Source organism: Schistocerca gregaria, chromosome 1 (assembly GCF_023897955.1).
Source record: "Schistocerca gregaria isolate iqSchGreg1 chromosome 1, iqSchGreg1.2, whole genome shotgun sequence".
NCBI classification, from domain to species: Eukaryota; Metazoa; Arthropoda; class Insecta; order Orthoptera; family Acrididae; genus Schistocerca; species Schistocerca gregaria.
The window spans coordinates 1,209,433,597-1,209,448,661 of NC_064920.1; the positions used below are offsets into that span (position 1 = coordinate 1,209,433,597).

At 51.2% G+C, this 15,065-nt stretch overlaps 1 non-coding gene and 1 pseudogene across 1 annotated transcript; both read right to left on the reverse strand.

The window, feature by feature from the left end:
- Positions 1 to 13,335: 13,335 nt before the first annotated feature.
- On the reverse strand, positions 13,336 to 13,453 carry LOC126287360 (5S ribosomal RNA; annotated as a pseudogene).
- A 1,176-nt stretch (positions 13,454 to 14,629) lies between these two features.
- LOC126287969 (5S ribosomal RNA) lies at positions 14,630 to 14,748 on the reverse strand. The gene has a single exon (XR_007551778.1). It is a non-coding gene; the product is annotated as a 5S ribosomal RNA (ribosomal RNA).
- Between the last annotated feature and the right edge of the window lie 317 nt (positions 14,749 to 15,065).

Below are 15,065 nucleotides of genomic sequence, written 5' to 3' on the forward strand. Positions count from 1 at the left end.
GCCACGTGGGTCGGACGCACAACACAGCTGCTCGTTGCACCGCCTGTCATTCGTTTGGTGCGTGCGGCCTCCGACACTCGCGGCAGACGCACCTTGTTCTTGTTATCCGGCGCAGGGCTTGCGCGCGGCCGGGCGGCGGGGGGACTGCGCGGGGTGTGGCAGTGTCCTGCTGGACCGACGGAAGCTTTCTCACCTGCCCGACACACGCCGCGATTCCAGATATTTGCGTAATTAGCGCGGTGCATTCTCGCCTGTCCCCTCCCCCTTCCGTCCCGACTTGTCCCGACTTTGCTCGACTGCCGCTCGGGTCGTGGTCCATATGACAGCACAAGCACGAGAAACATCTGCGAGACTGGCGCCGGCGTGTCCGAGGCGCCGTGTGCGGCCGTTCGGTGCTACTAGAGCAGCGGCCGTGCCGTGCCGGGCCGTGGAAAGGTGCGAAAACACGGACACAAGACAGGCGATTCGACAAAGCATCCATCTCTTCCATCGGCGAAAGATAAATTTTTGTTCACAAATTTGCAGTTGAACACTGCTACAAAACTATAAGAACTGGCGTATTTCAGAACGTTCCTGTCGCTTCATACTCTTGGTGTTTCTAGAGACACTTTGGAAAAGAGGGCTGGCAGGGGTAGCGAAAAGAAGCAAAAAATGAAGACAGCCAGAGTTCCCAGGCGGTCATGGACCCGAATACTAACGTTGTTGCTTATCGTCGGTGATCGGGCGAGAACAGTTGATTTTTTAGTTTTTTGTTTATTTATTTATTTAGTTAGTTTTTGGAATTAAACGCTCCTACAAAACAGTAGGCTCTGACGCACTTGAAGAGCACATCTGTCGATTCGCAGTGTATCGTTACTTTCAAGGTGTTCTAGCACTCTTCCTTCGCGCATTCTTGCTCAAACTTAATTTATTACTGTAGTTTCATATGTTACGTTTAATACAGTCGTTTAAAATGCTTGAGGAAGCATCTTTGTCACACCTGAGAGTTAGTATGAAAAGAGGGCTGACCGGTGTAGCGACGTAAAAAGGAAAAAATGAGAGGGAGCCAACAGCACCCGGTGTTCCCAGGCGGTCACCCATCCAAGTACTAACCGGGCCCGATGTTGCTTAACTTCGGTGATCGGACGAGAACCGGTGTATTTTTTTTTTTTTTTTTGGACTGTCGGATTCCGTTGGACACATGAATAATTTTAAAACAAAATCATCTTCTCCTCAGATGGTATGTGGTCCTCTTCCACAGAAAATGAAGAAAGAAAAGGAATTTAGTTCGGAATTCGTGGACGGTATTCTTTCCTCCGCCGGTTCAACACTCTGATGGTTTGTCAACTAAAGTCCAATTCTACTTAAAAGGAAAATCTTCTGCTTCTTACCGAGCGTGAGTCTCCCCGGTTGAGGAGAGAATATGTCGTGCGCATCACACGAATGAAATATAAATTCACATAAAGTAATCAAATAAAATCTCGACAGTCCGGAATGGAAAAAAACAAAAAACTCTTCTGCAATCATGAACGTTTCACATACAACAGGCCATATCGTTTAAAATTTCTCATGAAGCTTCGTGAACTAAATTAACGTTCTCAAAATTAAAAGAACATTCCTCTCTTGCAAATAAACCTGATAGGCCCTAGTTGTTTTGATGGCACAATCCATCAACCATAACTCAAACAAGCAAGTAAAGGTGAAAAAATAAGTTAAAAAGTGGAACGCGGGAACTCAGTAAGTGTCACTTCAAGGTGTTGTCCGCAGGTGTATTTCATATCCGTAATTCAAGGCAGCCTTCAAAAAATTTGCAAACAGTTCGCGAAATTTAACGCAGTCTTTCAGTTTCACATACTGGGTCCACAAATAGTCGAGGTATATCAAAGGATCAGTGACAGCCATATCTATAAGGGCATAAATCGTATGCCCTAAGATCCAGACAGTGGCATTGTTCTTCGTCCGCGGGAAGGCTTTGAAGTTAGGCACTACCACACGACGAACAGACACGAGGTGAGGTGGTGTTCTATTAATGTGAGCTACCATTCGTTGACACAGCCGCCATATCGTCGACACCGATGCACATTCAATTCGATGTTCCCGTGTGTCCACATCTCCACATCTTCCGCAGTTGGCAGAGGGGAGGAGATGAATGTCAGCAAGTCGCTGGTTCGTCGCTAAGGTGTTGTTGACGATTTTGAACCATAGCGCACTCACGTCCGATGGTAACACCGGGTTGTTGATGTTGGCCCACACCTTCACCCATTCCACTGTGGGGTTCCGGAGCACTAGATTATGAAGCGGTGGTTGTCCAGTCAGGGCAACGTAGAGGCCGCGGGCGGTCCTGTGCCTGTCGGTAGCCGTTGACAGAGCGTAGCTTCTCGCTAAAAAGTACTCCCGTATGTAGGACATCTTGTACGGGATGGCCGCAAGAGAAAGGGGGGCGACTTCAGAGTGTGGGCGGTAGAGCTCCAGAAGTGCCGCGGTGGTTCCTGTCGGGATGTCGGACTGCAGGGTGGCTGTCCGGTGGACGAGCAGCGCGTCGCACTTGCGTGGAACGTCGGTGAAACCGAGGCCGCCCAGTTGCCTGTCGATGGCACAGGTCGAAGCCTTGACTTTAAAAATTTCATGCCGCCACAGGAGCCAGTAGACCGCCTGCGAGATCGCCCTCCCTATCTGCTTCGGAACACTAAGCAATTGGGCGATGTACCACGCATTTGATAAGATGAAAGTGTTAATAACCGCCACACGTTGATGTAAGTTGAGTCGGCGAGCTGAGTGGCTACGACATAGGGCCTTCACAGTACCAAGAATTCGCCTCCAGTTTAAAACTTGCATTTTTTTGTGGGCACGCTACTATGTCGAGTCCTAGAATTTTGTGGGTGTGCACAACGCGGAACCAGTCCTGTTGAGCATACAGTCCACGCCGACCCAGCGGTACTAACACTGTTTTCCGCGTATTTAGAACGGCGCCAGATGCACGTTCGTATAACAGCAAAACATCGCGCACTCTGTCCAAGTCGTGTGTCCGCCCGATGAAAAGTCCCACGTCGTCAGCATAGGCAGCACATTTGAGAGAGACCTGACAGACCTGGACACCTTCAATGATGCGACCGACTGCGCGCAAAAACGGGTCGAGCGCAATGACGAATAGGAGCATTGCTAAAGGACAGCCCTGCCTGACCGACCTTGTGATAGGGATGGGCATAGACTGCCAACCATTGATTACAATCGTTGAAGTCGCCGACGTTAACAGATTCCTTAAAGCGGTGAGAAAGTGGCCGCCGAAGCCCAGTTTTGTCATTACGGAGAAGAGATAATCGTGTCCGATACGGTCAAATGCATTGGCAAAGTCGATGGAGAGAATTCCAGCGGACAGGCCGTTTATGGACGCGTACGCGACCACGTCTCGATATGAAGCCACCGCATGAAAGATGCTGCGACGTTTCACACCACACGACTGGAACGGACTGATGACCTTGTCCATGACCACACTGAGTTTCGTTGCAAGGCACCGCGCCGCCAGTTTATAATCTGCATTTAAAAGTGTGATAGGGCGTAGCGCCTCAACACGGCATGCTGTCGGTGTCTTTGGAATCAAAATAATACGCCCTTCAACGAACTTTGAAGGGACCGCAGCACCACGAACAATTTCATTTATCATGGTCGTCAATGTCTCACCGAAGATATCCCAATAAGCCAGGTAAAATTCTACTGGAAGACCATCTGGACCTGGAGACTTCCCCCGACGACACGAGCGCAACACATCTTTCACATCGTCCAGTGACATCATCTCATCCAGAGACTGTCGGTCAGAGTCGGAGAGGACAGTATCCAATTCATCTAACAGAAACGAAAGTGCTACATCGTCGACAGCAATCCGTCCGAACAATCTCTTAAAATGGTCGGAGACGTGGGGAACGATCTCATGCTTCGCCGTGAGACGAGCACCAGTGTCCGTGATGAGAGCGGTAATGACTTTCCTCCGCGCCGACCGTTTCTCGCGTGCCAAGTGGTAAAGCGTTGGCACCTCTTCAAGTGTTGCACACAGCGGTCGGCTCCGGATCAGAAGTCCTTTCGCCTTTTGGAGTTGAAGATTGAGTATCTTATTTTTAATCCTACGTAAACGTGCGCGTAAGTTTTGACCGGGCGCCACGGGTGCATCCAGCGCATCTTGTAGGCACTGCTGATAAAAGGCAATGGTGCGCCTCTCCCAAAACGACACCTCCCTTGCATACCGCATCGCAACATTGCGCAACTGCGGTTTGGCTAAGTCGACCCACCATTGTAAGACTGAGGCATAACTTCCCCGTTTTTCAGAACAAAGCTGCCACATATTTTGAATCTCGCAACGTAAAGCGGCGGCAGACAGATGACGGGTATTGAGTTTCCAAACATGGCAAGGTGGCGCCTGCCTATTGGCCTGTAGGTGCATGTCACACACAACTCCGCAGTGATCACTAAATGCGACGGGATGTACCGCTACTCTCTGAAGACAGGGTTGAAGTGGCCGCGACACATAAATTCGATCAAGTCTGCTGGCACCGTTCTGGTAAAAATGTGTGTACTGCGTTGCGACAGGATGAAAATGACGCCAAACATCGATCAAGTCATTGATCACAATTAGTTGCGAAAGTTCCGGGCACATGCTAGCCGTTGGAAATTGATCGGCTGCGGCAGTAACACAGTTAAAGTCACCGCCGACTATTACATTGCGGGACGACGCAAAGAACGGAACCACATCTTGGTTAAAAAACACAGATCGAGCACGTTTGTGGTCGGTGCCACTCGGCGCGTATACATTAATAAAGGTGACATCCTGGATCGTACATGTAAGGAGGCGGCCATTCGGTAAAGATTGAACGTCAGTTGGTTGCAGTCCATTTTTATAAAGGACGGCGGTGCCACAAGTACCGTCAACATTTATGTTATAGATGACATCATAACCAGGAACGTTATCGAATCGCTTTACTGTAACTTCTTGGAGCAATGCAATGTCATAGCCTCCCAAAGTTAAAAAATCAATAAAACATGCAATCTTGTGCGCAGCTTGTATGCAATTGACATTTAGTGATAAAACTGAGAAAATCTTTAGATGTTGACGAGCGGCGGCCATTTAAAACACACACTCAAATATTAGCAAGAAATATGTGAAACGAAAGCTGCAGATGTTGCGTCTTAAGCCTGCCAATAAAATTGTCAAGAAGCGCTGCAATGCATCACGTAACACGTGGACAATACAGGGTAGAAAATATCCTTCATTGTGCAGGAACGGCAGAACAGAAATTCTCATGTGAAGTGGGCACGAACTGCAGCGCGTCCGCCTAAAAGCCGCTAATGAGATCCAGGGTCGTCCTCCTCCTGCTTCCACCAGGGCGTCTCCGCTGGTCGGTCGGTCTGTTGGGCGCGACCGCCAGCGGTGTCTGTGGACGTGGCCCCATTCGCTTGTGTTGTCGCTGTACCGGCGGCCGAAGTCACCGCGTGCCTGCACGTGCGCTGGGGGACCTGCTCGCTACTTTGCTCGCTTTTGCGCTTCGCAGCATGCGCACCCTGTTCGCGTGCCGTATTCAGTAGAACCTTGAGCTTTGCTGTTTGTTCCCTTATACGCTCCTGGCGCGCAGTGGTTTCAGAGGAAGGGGGGCACGATGTCGGAACCTCACTCTCACTGCCACTCTCTGATACAGGGGTGCACGGCACATCATCAGACTGCTGACTCCTAGTACCCTTATTTTTATTTTTCTTCGTACGCCCTTTCCTCGGTGCGAGGGGAACCTCTTCAGGCTGAGGAGGCGGGGGTAAGGTGATGTCCATCGCTTCCGGAATAGTAACTGGTGAATGCTCCGAAACATCTGGGATCTCCGTAGTAACTGCATCCGACGCTACAACAGCCGAGGACAAAATGGGAGCGTCCTCCATCCGGTCCTGTGGTGCCTCGACAGTAACAGTCACCTCACTTGGCACGTCCTCAGCACGAATGGGGTCGGCGTGTCGGGGATGTGGTACAGTGCCCGCTACGATTTCACTCAGTAGTGGCACAAAGTGGCCGCCGGTAGCCGCAGCGTCACTACGTGGGAGCTGCACGGGTCGTCGACGGGTACAGTCTGCACGTAAATGCTCAGTGGAATGACAAATTGAGCACGTGGGTGGCTGGCCGATATAAGTCACTTGAGCCCTACAGCCCGCAATCACTACATAAGATGGAATGTGTCTCTTTAAATCAATGCGGACACTACGTACGCCACTGTTAACCTGGTACCGGTACGCACTAGACCACTTTTCATTAACAATCGACAACACAACGCCGTACTGAGTTAGAGCACGTGCAATTAAATCGTTACCACATTCAGGAGGCACATTAAATACTCGGACCGTTCTAACGCCATAACCCGAGGGCACAATTTGAACATCACTGACTGTGCCATTGATATGCCGAAATTTACGCACGCCGCCAAATTTCTCAACAAACTTTTCACAGATGTCGCCGGAAAAGAACTTCAAAAATAGCGAATATTGCGCAAAATCCAATTGAAATGTGTCTACTAGATCTTCCGGGATTTTCAAATCTTCAAATATAAATTCGTGAATTTCAAAAGCGGTGGGCCGCAAAGCATTTCTATCGAACACAAACTGTGCAGTGTTTGCCCTAGTAATTGCCGACATGGTACTCACGTTGATTAAACTTGAACACGTGGACCTCGAAACACTCGCTGAGCGCCGCCCCGCGATGTAAAACAAAGCCGCAACCGCTCCGCCGCTCCGCGCTATGTGCGCGGATACGCTGCCCGAATGCGTCTGCCGCTGGGTGCCGCGCGGGTCGTGGCCCATATGACCGCACAAGCACGAGAAACATCTGCGAGATGGGCGCGTGTCCGAGGCGCCGTGTGCGGCCGTTCGGTGCTACTAGAGCAGCGGCCGTGCCGTGCCGTGCCGTGCCGTGCCGTGCCGTGCCGTGCCGTGCCGTGGAAAGGTGCGAAAACACGGACACAAGACAGGCGATTCGACAAAGCATCCATCTCTTCCATCGGCGAAAGATAAATTTTTGTTCACAAATTTGCAGTTGAACACTGCTACAAAACTATAAGAACTGGCGTATTTCAGAACGTTCCTGTCGCTTCATACTCTTGGTGTTTCTAGAGACACTTTGGAAAAGAGGGCTGGCAGGGGTAGCGAAAAGAAGCAAAAAATGAAGACAGCCAGAGTTCCCAGGCGGTCATGGACCCGAATACTAACGTTGTTGCTTATCGTCGGTGATCGGGCGAGAACAGTTGATTTTTTAGTTTTTTGTTTATTTATTTAGTTAGTTTTTGGAATTAAACGCTCCTACAAAACAGTAGGCTCTGACGCACTTGAAGAGCACATCTGTCGATTCGCAGTGTTTCGTTACTTTCAAGGTGTTCTAGCACTCTTCCTTCGCGCATTCTTGCTCAAACTTAATTTATTACTGTAGTTTCATATGTTACGTTTAATACAGTCGTTTAAAATGCTTGAGGAAGCATCTTTGTCACACCTGAGAGTTAGTATGAAAAGAGGGCTGACCGGTGTAGCGACGTAAAAAGGAAAAAATGAGAGGGAGCCAACAGCACCTTTTTTTTTTTTTTTTTTTGTAACGTAATAAACTTTTATTTACAAATTAAACAAAATACATTGCTTGATAAAAGGCACGTTTAGGTTTACACATACAGTAATCGCATCTTTCCTTTCCGTATAGTCTTTTTTTTTGTATTTTTTTTTATAATTTAGTTCTCTCTATTAAGCAAATTTGGTGTTTTCCTTTTGTTTTTAATGTTTGTCTGTTTTCTAGTCTATTTCCAGCTCCAGTTCTGTTAGGACTTATTAAAGCCGTATTTTTAATGAATATTTAATGACATTTAATGAGGTTAATTTGGTTTTCGCCTAGAGATAGCGTCCTTTAAATTTGGTTAGACCTATTGACTAAGAGATATTTTATGGTACACTCAAGAAAACAAAATTATAGGCATGTATATGGATAGCTATTTTAGGGAGAGTTGTTTGATTGTATTTAGAGAGAGAGAGAGAGAGAGAGAGAGAGAGAGAGAGCGAGAGAGAGAAATCAGAGGAAAACATTAGATATATGGTAATAAATCATTGCGAATCGTCTTTTTGCATTTTGACACAGCTGTTTATGGTTTTCACTATTATTAAAATGAGTGATAGTGTAATTATGCAGTACTTACATATCACCTTTTGGACACGCTGGAGATCACCAATATTTTAGCACTTTCCCTAGTTGTGTGACGATATGATTGCTGTAACGCACTTTTTCACATTTGAGAATGCAGGTGATGCACTGCCACTTGTCACTCAAAACACACACTCACTAAACACGCTCTTTGAGGGCGTTGGAGGATGTGGGGGTGCGTGCGTCAGCAAGCTGTGGGGTTTTAAGGGGCTATGGGAGAGCGTGGTGAGGCGGCGACGGCGTCGGCGGCGTCGGCGGCGACGGCGTCGGCGGCGTCGGCGGCGACGGCGTCGGCGGCGACGGCGTTCGCGGCGACGGCGTCGGCGGCGACGGCGTTCGCGGCGACGGCGTCGGCGGCGACGGCGTTCGCGGCGACGGCGTCGGCGGCGACGGCATCGGTCGCGGCGTGTGGGGACGGAGGGCGTCTTTGAAGGCGGCGTCCAGCGCGATCTGCAGATAGTTCTGGAACGTCTGCCGGTAGTTGTTTTTCTGCCTGGCCCTTTTGTGTTCCTCCCAGAGATCTGTGAGGAACTGTACTGTGTCCGTCTGCTTTTTAGCGATTATCGCATGCGCAGTCATTGCAATTGTCCACATAGTCGCGACTCGCTTTGGCCGAGGGAAGCTTTTTGCCTCTGGGATGGTGAGCGCCGTGATTTCTATGTTACGGTGGTCCGCCCTATTCATGTGTGCCACCATTCTTCTACACGTCTCCCATATCTGCAGGCTTCTCCAGCATGTGAAGCGGTGTTCCAGGGAGTCTATTTGGTTGCACGCTTCACAGTTCGGAGACTCACGCATGCCGATACGTGCTAAGCGCTCGTTTGTGGGGATCGTCTTGTGTACGACTTTGTACCACGTGTCTCTAGCTTCTGGAGGTATGGCTTTCACGGAGAGATTCTTCCAGACTTGTGGCCAGTCGTGGCCTGGAAGATTCGTCTCCGTTTTGCTTCTGACCTGTTTACCTCGTAGCGCTCGGTAGATTTTCCCTGCAGTTCTCATCTCCTTGACTGCTAGGGTGGATGTTATGTAGCTGCTGTCCATTATTACTTGTTTTAGGTAGCGCATCTTAAAAGGTATTCGACTGACGTCTACCGGCGCTTCCTCGGAGTCTGGTCTGTGTTCCTTCAGTAGAGACGACGTGGTACAGTCTACACTTCTGTCCTCCATTTTTAGTGCTCTATGGAGCAACAGTGCCGCGCATTTCGTTGTGACGTCTATTAAACCGAGCCCCCCTTCTTCTCTAGGAAGAGTGCTGGTGGCTTGTGACACTTTAAATATTTCCCGCCTCCACAGTAGGTAGTACACAGCGCTTCTTATAGACTTCCCTATTTCTATTGGTACGTTTATGACTTGTGCCATGTACCATGCCTTCGCCAGGATCGTTGCGTTGATAAGCTGCGTCTTTTGATCCAACGTTAGGTGTCTGTTGGAGTGTGTCCTGACGAGTCCTCTGGTGGTGTTCAGGATGTTCCGCCAGTTTTCTGCGGCCATTTTCAGTGGGCAGGCCTGCAGCTGGACACCTAGCACCTTATATTTGTCGGTCACCTGGTACCATGGTCTGGCTTCTCTCAGTTTCCCGTTTCCTACGGGGAGCAGCACTGTTTTGTTTGGGTTGGTTTTCGCCCCAGATGCCTTTCCAAAGGATTCAATTATTGGGAGGACACTGTCAATATCTTCCTTTCCATCCACAAAAATGCTCAAGTCATCGGCATATGCCATACACGTCACTTTAACGTCCTGTAACTTGTAGCCGTTGATGGTGGCGGCGAGCTTTCTGAGGACTGGGTCGAGGGCTACTGTGAATAGTGCCATCGACAGTGGACACCCTTGCCTCACAGATTTCCCCAGTTTTATCGGCGCAGATATCCAGCCGTTTATCGTTACTCGTGATGTGGCATTTGTCAACATGTTTTCGATGACTTGGGCGAATTTGGGGCCAAAACCTAGTCTCGTCAAAGTCTTCAGTAGGTACCGGTGACCGATCCTGTCGAAGGCTTTTTGGAAGTCTACAGAAATGATGGCTGCAGTCGCTCTGTTGGATGCGGCGTGTGCTATAACGTCTCTGTACGTGCATACGGCGTCAAAGATGTTTCTGCCTAACACTGCACATGTCTGCCACGGGCTGATGGCTTTCTTCAGGGCGAGCTTCATGTTTTCAGCGACGCATTTTGCTGTTAGCTTGTAGTCCGCGTTTAAAAGGGTTATTGGTCGGTAGTCTGCTACTGTTTTAGGCGCTTTTGTTTTTGGAATCAGGGTAATGGACCCTTCCAGGAACGGGGGTGGTATTTCTTCTCCGTTTAATATTTCATTGACGATTTCCGTCATAATTCCACCTACTTTGTCCCAGCAGGTGGTGTAGAATTCGGACGGTATTCCGTCCGCTCCTGGAGCCTTGCCGCTGGCGCAAGTTTTGAGAACACCTCTGACTTCGTCCTCTGTCGCGGCCTCAGTCAACAAAGCGCGGTCGGTGTTGTTCAGCTGTCTGCGCGTTTCCTCTAAGATTTTGGCAGTTTCTGCGTCGTCTGGAACATCTCCCTTGAAGAGGTCGGAGAAATGCTCTTCTATGTGACGCATCATGTCCCATTTAGTTGTTATCTTGCGGCCTGTTGCGTCGCTGAGCTCCCTGATTGTTCTGCTATGAGCCCTCTCCCTCTCCCTGTGCAGGTGGTGCAGTGTGGCAGGTTCGTCTTCAGTGGCGCCGTGTGCCTGGCTGCGGACGACGACGCCTTTCATCTGTTGACGCTTGATGTTCAGTAGGCGCGCCTTTATTGCTCTAACTCGCGTGAGAAGCAGGTCGTCGTCTGAAGGAAAGTTGAGCGCGTCCTTGAGACACTGCGCGTAAAAGTCTGCAGTGCTCTTCCTCCAGAATGCCCTCTCCGCACTGTGCCTAATCAGTGTCCTCCTTATTTGCGGTTTACAATGTTCAACCCACCATTGTGTGGTGGATGGATACTGCTGTCGCGTCCGTAAACTTTCTTGTATGGTGTGCGCAATCTCCTGATGTAATTTGGCGTCACTTAGGTGTTGTGTGTTAAGCTTCCACACTGATCTCCCTCCTGAGATTTTCCTCGTTGACAGCTGGAGCTTGCATGTGTAGGCACAGTGGTCGGAGAAGATCACAGGGCAGACTTCCACATGCGATACAGAGGCGGCCAAATCTCTGGTCACGTAAATCCTGTCGAGCCTGCTTCTTCCGCGGTTGTGGTAATAAGTGAATTCGGTTGTGTTTGGCTGTAGTATGCGCCAGGAGTCGTCTAGCTTTAGCTTTCTTACGAGTTCCTGCAGCTCCGTGCACAGATTTGGTACCGGGACTTGGTCTTCTCGAGCAGTCACGCAGTTAAAGTCGCCTCCCAACACAACGTTGACGTTGTTGTGTGGGAGGAGTCCACAGACGTCTTCGTTAAAGAACTGGCTTCTAGCTCGTTTGTTTTCTGTGCCTGACGGCGCGTAGATGTTCACGAAATATGTGTCGGCTACTTGGACCGCTATTCCGCGGCCGTCAGTCAGGGTCTTGATGTTCTCCACGTCGATCCCATTTCTCACCATTATCGCCGTGCCAGTCCTCGTTTCTGCGTCTATGTTCGAAAAGACGTCGAATCCCGGTATTTCTTCTATGTCGGTTGTTACTACTTCTTGTAGCATTGCTACATCAGCAGCTCGGTGCTGCAGGAACTCCGTGAGGGCTTCTATCTTGACAACCGAATTCATCCTATTTACGTTGCACGTGATGACGTTATAGCACGAGCGTGTCTGCATTTAAGCGCTGTGTGGAGGCGGGAGTTGTGCTTGCTGTGGGCGGTCCGGCCGGAGAACTACGTCCTCCGGTTCGGAGACTTGATTCCCTGCATTTGCGGACGGTATGTCAGACGCTTCCCCGTCTGAGGTTTCCATCCTCTCTTCGTTAGAGCTGCTGCTGCGGCTTCGCCGCCTGTTGCGGCGCCTTTTGGCTTTGGACGCCGGTTGCGGCTGCTCGTTCGACTCCTTTGGTTCGTCGTCGGACACCTTCAAGATGCGGGCGAGTTTCGTCACCTGCTTCTTGATGGCGATCTCTCGCGCCTCGGTGTACGAGGAGGGCGTGGTCTCAGCGCTGGGCTCGGCCTGCTGGCTGCCGTGAATGACAGCCTCAGCTGGCGGCTGGGCGGCGGCGGCGCGCGTCACCTTCACCCGCCGGGCGGCGGGGGAGGGGGCGGCCGCCGGCTCGGCCTCCATTGAGGTCTCGTTGTCCGAGTCGGAGCTCAGGTGCCGCTTCTCCCCTGCGCTGGCCGCGGCGGCCGCTGCTGGGGCCGGTGTTGCCGGCTGTTCGGCCACGGCTGGCGCCGCTTCCGCTACGGCAGGCTCGTCGTTGGCGCGCGGGCTCTGGCCCGACAAAATTCCGGCGTAGCTCGCCGCCTGCTCCGTAGCGTTGTCCGCGTTTTCACGCGGCAGCTGAGCCACTCTTTTGTTCCTCGGGCAGCTGTTCCTCATGTGCTCCGTGGAGCTGCAAATGGAGCACGTCGGTGGTTGTCCGCTATATTGGACAACACCTCTGTGTCCCCCTATCACAATAAAAGACGGCACGTGTTTTCTTAGGACCATCCTGACGGACCTAACACCAGAGTCTACTTTATACCGGTGCCCGGCACCCCAGAAGTCTCTCGTTACAGAGAGAACTTCACCATACATCTTGAAGTAGCGTGCAACTTCCTCATTTGGCACCTCGAAGGGGAGGTTGTACACTTTAATGTTTCTCACGCCGTGTCCGGCGTACGTGATTTTTACATCGCTGACGCGGCCATCACGGTGTTTAAACTTCCTAACACCTCCGCTTACGTTCACGAGCGTCTCGCATCTCACGTCCGTTTTCAGCTTCAGAAAAAGGCTGAGCAGCGTGAAATCCAGCTGCAGCCCGTCTAATTCGTCCTCCTGAATTTTAAGTTCGTGGAACATCCATTCCTCTATATCGAAAGAGGACGGCCGTTCGTGTTCTCGATCAAACGCGCACTGAATGGTCGTACTTGAGCGGTTGAACGTTGTCATTTTCGTAGGGCACTCACCAAATCGTTGAAACGGCTACGGCTGGCGCGGCGCGGGAGCCGGCAGGCGGCGGGCGCGGCGCGGTAGGATGTCGGGCGGCGACGGCTCGGCGGCCGGTAATCCTCGCCTACCTGGGACGCACAATAGCACAGCGGCACACGTGTTCACAGGCGGGCAGCCAGCCAAGTACTAACCGGGCCCGATGTTGCTTAACTTCGGTGATCGGACGAGAACCGGTGTATTCAACATGGTATGGCCGTTGGCGTCCTTATACTGTAGCCGCACAGCAGAAGAAGGCTTCGCCTCTCCTCCCAACACACGCAATCGCCGTTTTTCGGTGGCACATTTGACGCAAAGCACGTCCTTCCACCTCGAGAGCGACGCGCAGTGCGGCGCGCCGCCACGTGGGTCGGACGCACAACACAGCTGCTCGTTGCACCGCCTGTCATTCGTTTGGTGCGTGCGGCCTCCGACACTCGCGGCAGACGCACCTTGTTCTTGTTATCCGGCGCAGGGCTTGCGCGCGGCCGGGCGGCGGGGGGACTGCGCGGGGTGTGGCAGTGTCCTGCTGGACCGACGGAAGCTTTCTCACCTGCCCGACACACGCCGCGATTCCAGATATTTGCGTAATTAGCGCGGTGCATTCTCGCCTGTCCCCTCCCCCTTCCGTCCCGACTTGTCCCGACTTTGCTCGACTGCCGCTCGGGTCGTGGTCCATATGACAGCACAAGCACGAGAAACATCTGCGAGACTGGCGCCGGCGTGTCCGAGGCGCCGTGTGCGGCCGTTCGGTGCTACTAGAGCAGCGGCCGTGCCGTGGAAAGGTGCGAAAACACGGACACAAGACAGGCGATTCGACAAAGCATCCATCTCTTCCATCGGCGAAAGATAAATTTTTGTTCACAAATTTGCAGTTGAACACTGCTACAAAACTATAAGAACTGGCGTATTTCAGAACGTTCCTGTCGCTTCATACTCTTGGTGTTTCTAGAGACACTTTGGAAAAGAGGGCTGGCAGGGGTAGCGAAAAGAAGCAAAAAATGAAGACAGCCAGAGTTCCCAGGCGGTCATGGACCCGAATACTAACGTTGTTGCTTATCGTCGGTGATCGGGCGAGAACAGTTGATTTTTTAGTTTTTTGTTTATTTATTTATTTATTTATTTAGTTAGTTTCTGGAATTAAACGCTCCTACAAAAGAGTAGGCTCTGACGCACTTGAAGAGCACATCTGTCGATTCGCAGTGTTTCGTTACTTTCAAGGTGTTCTAGCACTCTTCCTTCGCGCATTCTTGCTCAAACTTAATTTATTACTGTAGTTTCATATGTTACGTTTAATACAGTCGTTTAAAATGCTTGAGGAAGCATCTTTGTCACACCTGAGAGTTAGTATGAAAAGAGGGCTGACCGGTGTAGCGACGTAAAAAGGAAAAAATGATAGGGAGCCAACAGCACCCGGTGTTCCCAGGCGGTCACCCATCCAAGTACTAACCGGGCCCGATGTTGCTTAACTTCGGTGATCGGACGAGAACCGGTGTATTCAACATGGTATGGCCGTTGGCGTCCTTATACTGTAGCCGCACAGCAGAAGAAGGCTTCGCCTCTCCTCCCAACACACGCAATCGCCGTTTTTCGGTGGCACATTTGACGCAAAGCACGTCCTTCCACCTCGAGAGCGACGCGCAGTGCGGCGCGCCGCCACGTGCGTCGGACGCACAACACAGCTGCTCGTTGCACCGCCTGTCATTCGTTTGGTGCGTGCGGCCTCCGACACTCGCGGCAGACGCACCTTGTTCTTGTTATCCGGCGCAGGGCTTGCGCGCGGCCGGGCGGCGGGGGGACTGCGCGGGGTGTGGCAGTGTCCTGCTGGACCGACGGA